The sequence below is a fragment of the Fulmarus glacialis genome, unplaced genomic scaffold (assembly GCF_000690835.1).
Source record: "Fulmarus glacialis isolate BGI_N327 unplaced genomic scaffold, ASM69083v1 scaffold2785, whole genome shotgun sequence".
Taxonomy (NCBI): Eukaryota; Metazoa; Chordata; class Aves; order Procellariiformes; family Procellariidae; genus Fulmarus; species Fulmarus glacialis.
In genome coordinates, this window is record NW_009213453.1 from 64,483 (window position 1) to 71,707 (window position 7,225).

Sequence of the window (7,225 nt, forward strand, 5' to 3'; positions counted from 1 at the left end):
TTCATGGAGCCTTTCAGAGCTGCCTGTGAAGCCACAATGTTTTCTGAATTGCAGGTTCAAACCCACTGTTTTAATCCTTTGAGAATTTGGCAGTACCAAGTATCTCTGTCCCAAAGGGATGCAAAGAAGAGGATACAAAAAAGAGGGTGCAGAGCTGGTAAGCAGAAATGTTAAACCATATTGCACTGAATATGTTAACACAATTGCTAGAAAAATATAGCCCCACTCCCCTTATAAATTACTGAGTTATAATTATAGATTATGGATTTGACTTTTTTTTTCTCCTTTGAAAGGCTTGTTTGGTTCACTACAGCAGCTGCAATGTGAGTCCTTGTTTTTCTAAGTATTCAACATGCCATCAAATGCATAGATATATTTTGTGTATTTTCTCTCCCTCCAGGCTGGAGGAGTGAGCTGCACTATAATAATAGCTGGATCTGCAGTAGCCTTTCCATGTGTTATTGTAAATCATTTTGCAATTATCTAGGCACTTCGCAGACAGCTTTTCCATGGCTGTGCATGATCTCTGAAGTCCCCAGGATATCAATCAACACACATTAGAAGTGGATTTCATGACTACGGTACAAAATACCAAGGAGGGCACCTCTGCCTGGAGCAGCTGGCAATCTGCACAGACAGTGCAGACACAGGCCACTTCAAGAGTGGAACCCATTTTGCCTAACTTTAGTCATTAAAACCAGCAAATGAATCTACGCAGATTTTTCAGGCTCCTACTTTAGTCAATATGGAAAGAGGAACCTCCAGAAAGGGATTTGTCCTAAACCATAGCACAAGGTAAGAGATATGAAATGGAGGAGCTTATTTTTTCCTGTTGTCTGTAGAGGGAAAGTGGGTAATACGGTTTAACAGCAAGTTTGTTAAACAGCTGTGATGAATTTAGACCCCAGTTTTGTGCCATCTTATCCATCCTCCTCCCATCAGGACCAGTCTTTAGAGGGAGCCATGTACAGGTTTCGTCTCTGAGAAGCTGTTGAGACAGCTGAAAACAGGGCCAGAGAGCCAGCCAGCAGGTGAAGAGTGAGGACAGTCCAGTGCTAAAAATCGCTCCCTAGTCCTCTCTTATCCAGTAGGGTGGATGTACCTATTGACAGGGCTTTCAGCAATGGATTGCTTTGTAGTGTTGATTCTGGAAATTAGTGGGAATGATGTCCTTCCTTTTTAGCAAGCATTTTGTGTGTTGTTTGTGTGTGTGTGTGCTCATGCTTTGAAGAGGCAGTGGGTGGCAGGTGGGGACATGGTTCAGGCTTGACATGCAGGGGAGCAGCGAAAAGAGCTGAAAAAGAACTCTGAGGCAGAAAATCTTGTCATACTGAAAGTGTCCATCGTGACAAAGTGTCTCGGATTTACATGGGGGAAGATGAAAGGATTGTCATGGCAGAAAATGTATTGAAGTCATAAGCACTGTACAGAATGAGTCAGATTGTCTGAGTCAGGAGAGATCTGGTACTACAGGACTCAAATTTACGCAGGAAGAATCAGATTATTCAGCATCTCTCTATGGCTTTCTGCATCTTATTACAGTATTGATACTCCACTGCAGTTTCTTCCTCTCCTTGTGGTGTATACGTTTCTCAGGAGAGCTTAACTCACTTGACTGTCTCACCCAAAAGAGACGTAACTACTTTCTCTGTCATAAATCATCAGTATTAATTTTCAACTCACATCCATTTGGCTTCTGTTCCACACCTTGAGATTTGGGCAAGGATTTCTCTCCACTGGGAAAAAACCCACCCATATCATAGAATCTGCATAGTTCCATAGTGATACGTATTAGACATATGCACTGATGAAACAGAAGGAATTACAGTGACAAGTCTTAACACATTCAAAGAAAGGCAGTGATGCATCATATTATTGGAAGTGGTAGAAAGTTAGCAATTTGTTATAGGAGAACTGAATCCGTCAATGAAAATGATAAATGGGACACATGAAATTTATATAGCACATATCATATCATATTTAGCACATATCATATCATAAATAAAGCCAACAGCTTTATAAATCATATATAAAGATAACAGCTAAGAGAAATGTTAAGAAAATCCCTTTTCTGAACATTTCTTTCTTTAAGGGTTGGTGTGGAGGTAACCTTGCTGTAAGAATAATAAAGCTTATTTGAAAAGTTTTGCTCCTATTGGAAAACTATATACACTCTCTATTTCCCCAAGAAATGCAGTGATGTGTCTGTACTCTACGAAACAGTTTGTTCAGAGCTACTTACATGATAATAATAATGAAATTTAAGAAACTGGAAATCAGACAGCATTTTTCCTCTTCTTCTAATTTCAGAAAAGGCTTGTTTAAATTATCTATGCATGTTTAAATTTTCTTGGCTCCAGTAAAAGTATTATTCTACTGCTCATAAGGGTGACTCTTTGGCAAAAACACTTGTCAAGAGTTTCCGTTCCCTCCTGCCTCAGCTGCTGTTCAGATTGCTTTGTAAGTTGGATTACAGTGATCACCTGTCTTTGTGTCACATTGAGAATCAATATTATTTGACTTGGAATTAATGAAACCATCTTTATGAAGAAGGATGTGCATAATTTGGAACATTAATATGCTGGCAGAAGATGTTCTCTTCCTGCTCTTTTCCCCATTAAACTATCCCCAGGAGTCATATCTTGGTTTAGTTAAATGCAGCAAGGGATGGTGCTGTTCTTTTGAACGTCTCCTGCTACAAGGTTAGAGAGAGCAAGAAAACTCTAGGCACAACAGTGATGAAAATGGTACATGCCGGAGGAATAATTTACCATAGTTTTCAAATAACCTAATGGACCTTAGACACGCAAAGCAAACTGGATTAACTTATTAAAAAGCTTGTTTCAAATGTGGTGTACACCTCAAAACCTTTTTTGTGCTTTGCAGCCCACTCAGTAGTGAGATGATCCTAGGCAGAACTGCAAAATAAGATAAAATAACCGTCTGTGCCCTCTAGAGCTGAGGAGCAGAACAAGGCAGAGTCCCCACGCAAGGAGAACAGCTCTCCTGTGCAGGATTGGGGTGTGGGGTTAGGCGGCCTGAGCATCCCTGTGACCTGGTAATTCTGGATTCAGTGGCTTTACTAGGTCAGTTCTTCTCTACCAGGATTTAGATCAGTCTGCCAGTTTGGGAAGCCTTATTCCCCTTGCTGAAACTGAAGATGAGCATGAGGCTCAGGAGCTTCCCACACAGACCCCTGCAAACAGACAAGGGAATGAAGGCTGTGCCCTCTTCATTTCAGATGCCAAGGGATGCTGTTTGGACATTTCCTTATACCATGGCCCACCGAGGCCACAGCTGCTGCAGTCCATCTCTCTTTATTCTTCCCCCATGCTAATTGTACAGTGGCTGTACAAATTTGGCTTAGTCCACCTTTCTTTACTGGGAGACCAGTTTAGCATCCAGACTGATAGATGTTTTGCCTAGCCAAGACACCTTCATTATTTGCTCATTTGCAAACTCCGATCCACAATTAGACCTGAGCTGACCCAGAACTCTATCGATTTGCTCTGATTGTACTAAATGTTAAACATATCTCTTATTGCCGAACATCCAAACATATTCTACAATATCTTTAATAAAACAAATTTCTGCATTAGAGAGAAATGTCTCAAATCTGAGTCAAGTTGTTCTCTCAATACAGCAAGCTGTATTTAAAGGGGTAGTAATATTAACTCTGAAATTACATCAGAAATAGATTAGGTAAGGTAAACAGAACTAGAAAGCCTGATGTTTTATTTTTCAATTCTATTTAAAGATCAATAGCTAAAGATTAATGTTGCTTGAAACAAGAAAAGCTTAATGATGGCTGGTAGGACAAAGGAGGGAAATAAAACAGAGGAGGAGAAGACCTAACAACCTTGAAACAATAACCTGCTAGGAAGATAAGCAAAGAAACACTGGGGATTGGAAGTGAAAAAGGACAAAATGAACTTTGGACAGGGCAATGAACAGAATACACCAAATGGGAAACATACATAAAAGTAAAGACAGAGATGAGGAAGAAGGAAGACAGAAAAAAAGGAAGCAACAAGTAACTTGTAAGGATCATAGGATCACAGGCTAGTGCAGCCTGGAAGGGACGTCTGGAGGTCTTTAGTCCAACCTCCTGCTTAGAGCAATGTCTGCTGTAGAGTCAAACCACAGGGCGGACCATGGGGTCACCTCCTCCTAGGTGCTGCGGCGGCTGCTATGAGGTCCCCTGAAGCCTTCTCTTCCCCAGGTGAAACCAGACCCGTTCTCTCAGCATCTCTTCGTAGGGCAAGTGCTCCAGCCCCAAACATCTTGGTGACCTCTCCTAAACTTGCCCCAGTTTATCAGTGTTATTCCCACTTTGGGGGAACCAGAATTGGATGCAGTATTCTAGATACGGGCTAATGAGTGCTGATCTGAGGGGGAATAAACACCTCCCTCAGTGTCCCGGCTATGCTCCTGTTAACACAGCCCGGGATGCTGCTGCTGCCAGCCACACGGCTGGCTCATGTTCAGATTGCTATCTACCAACACCCCCAGGTCCTTTTCAACAGAGCTGCTCCCCATCCAGCTTTACTTTAGTATGCACTTGTCTGCCTTTCCAGCATTCCTCTGCGTGAAAGCTGCTACCACTAAAATTTAAGGAATGGCTCTTTAGCAGTGCTATTTCTAAGATAACACTGTGTATAAACCCAATTAGTCCCACATTGTTATTCATTATTCTCTCTTCTGCTGTTTGAAATGATTCAATCATCCCAGAAGAGAAAGGAAACAGTATCCACAGTCCGGTCCAGATTTATGAGGTGTCTGGGGGCCTAAGTCTCTCTGGTACTCATAAGACTTCGAATCTTAAAGGCTGTTCAGAGCCTTGGTTCCCAGCCTTATGTTACCAGTAACAGAAGAGAAAGACTATAACACAATTTTTCCCAGCACTGAGAATGTCCTACGCTGTATCATTTCCCTGGATGATACAATGCGTGATGAGTTGGTACTGGATAGCCTGCTCACTCTAATAAATGGCCTACAGAAAATATTCAGGACTTTTTCTCAAGGCATAAAAGAGTTCCAGGGTTAGAACTGAAGGTTTCCAGGCTCCTCACTCCAAGCCTTGTTGATTGCCCTTGCATTGCCACAGCGTTGGTTAGTAGGTCTCCTAAAACTTTGGGGTGTCCCACAACTGCCAAACCCTCCAACACCACTGTAGTGGTCCTTCATTTCATCAGAAGATGCTATGCTTGCTTTCTTTTGGTTGTCAATCACCACCTTTTGAAATGCACAGTCTTACACAACACCCATTTGAATTGAAGTCTCAGACCTGACATGCAAGTGATTTAACACAAAACAAAAGTGAAAAGGAAGACACGCAGGTAGTACTTTGTGCGTCTCTCATATTTACTAATAGTTTTATTGGGTCCCTAGAACAGTGAAGATGATCGGTCAGGCTGACAGCGCTGTATGCGCCTCCAAACTAATGGAAAACCAGAGAATTTGCTCATATTTGTGAAGGTATAAGGTTTAAATGATACCTAATAGAGAGAAAAGAAGCAGAAGATCCGCTCTTACTGGCTAGCTGGAAAAACGTTCAAACCAGAACACAGGGCAGTAATCTGCACATCTCCGGTCCCTTTTGAGAAACATTTATTCACAGACCTAAATGAGAGTTCCTGTGGTGAGCGAGCAGCTCGCACTCTGGCTTTGTGCTAAATAGGTACTTTTCAGGTGAAGTGTACAGACCATGATTTTGTCTTCAAGATGTGAGAATCAAGGCCGATGCATTTTGCCAGTGATTTTTTCAAAAGCATTCTACAATGCAATGTAGATGGTGCTCTGCAGTGTGAAAAGACTGTGCTCAGTGGGGAAAAAGCTCATCTTCCTGAGCACATCTACACTTGCATTGCTGTAAAATTTCCCATGAGATTTTCAAGTGCTTTATAGATATAGATAGATATAGATAGCCCAGCCCTTCAAAGCAAGATTGTCCCTCTCTCCCAGAAAGATACAGAGGAAGTATAAAGTTCTACAAAAATTGTAGTGATTTAAACTTTTTGGCATTTGGCCTTGTGCTGTACCAGCAACGCATTGGAGGGACATCATGAGCCATTTTTGTCTCTTTCCAAAAGAAATGCTGTCTTCCCTTCCACCCTTTGGGAGCATTATGTAGCTTCTGCTTTGAGAAACATCATGCCTTTGAGAAACACCAATTGCAATAATGTGAAGAGCCTTGGAGTACTTTAAAGGCCATTTGAGTCTGCTGTATGATATTTTGAAAAGTTTTAGATCGCTACCAGATTTTGTACACATTAACTTGAAGGTTTTTCTTCAGACCTTATACATATTTATACTAAAGAGGGTGCTTTTTCTAACTTCTCTTGTCATTTTTAAATACAGGCCATGGAAGGTGTTTTCATACCGTATCTTTGCATTAAAGAAAAGCGTGAAAATAGGAAAATACGTAGTTTCCATGGAACAGGCATGCTGTTGTAGAAAAGAAGCTGATGTATTGTTCTGTTGCAGCTAGACTTCTGAGACCTGAAGTCAACTGTAAGATGAAAAGTGACCCAAAAGGCCAGGCTGAAAATTAAATATGCTCTTTAATCAAAAAAGCTCATTTGAATAGTGCTGTATTTCACTGCAAAGAGGTATTACCTTGAGCATGTTAAAGTACATGCACAGCATCATTCAAGTAGAAAGTGCCCGAATTTGAAGCACAAAAAGCTAAGTATCATACAAGCATGTGAAAGCACCTCCTGAAGAGCAGAATGAAAAAAAACCCCATACCCAAATATGAAGAACTGGGCAGCTGAATGCGCTTTTGAAACCATGTTATTTTCTGACAGTACATACATTAATTCTGGTAAAAAGCTGTTTACCCAGTCAGCTGGGCAAAAAAAATTTTTCTACTTTTCCACTTTAATTTCAAAGACTTGCTACTGAGTTCAGATGTGGTTTAATCTATGCTGGAATACTCAAGATAAAGAAAGATACCTCAAGCAGCTCAGACAAATGAACCTGCAGTATCACAAAAGAGCAGTAAGGACCCATTTCCCTTTCCCACTCTTGATGGAGAGGGGTCCCCAGGTATGGGGCGTATGCTGCAGTCCATCAGAGCTGTTTCCATTTCTAGCTTAAAAAAAAGACAGTCGACTGCGCATTGCCCCTTTTTGGTGGATAACATCAACCTCAGGGAATGCAAGTCCAAATTGCTGGTGAACACGTTGCCATGGGTTGCTGCACGTCTGTGCGAATCCTGAGC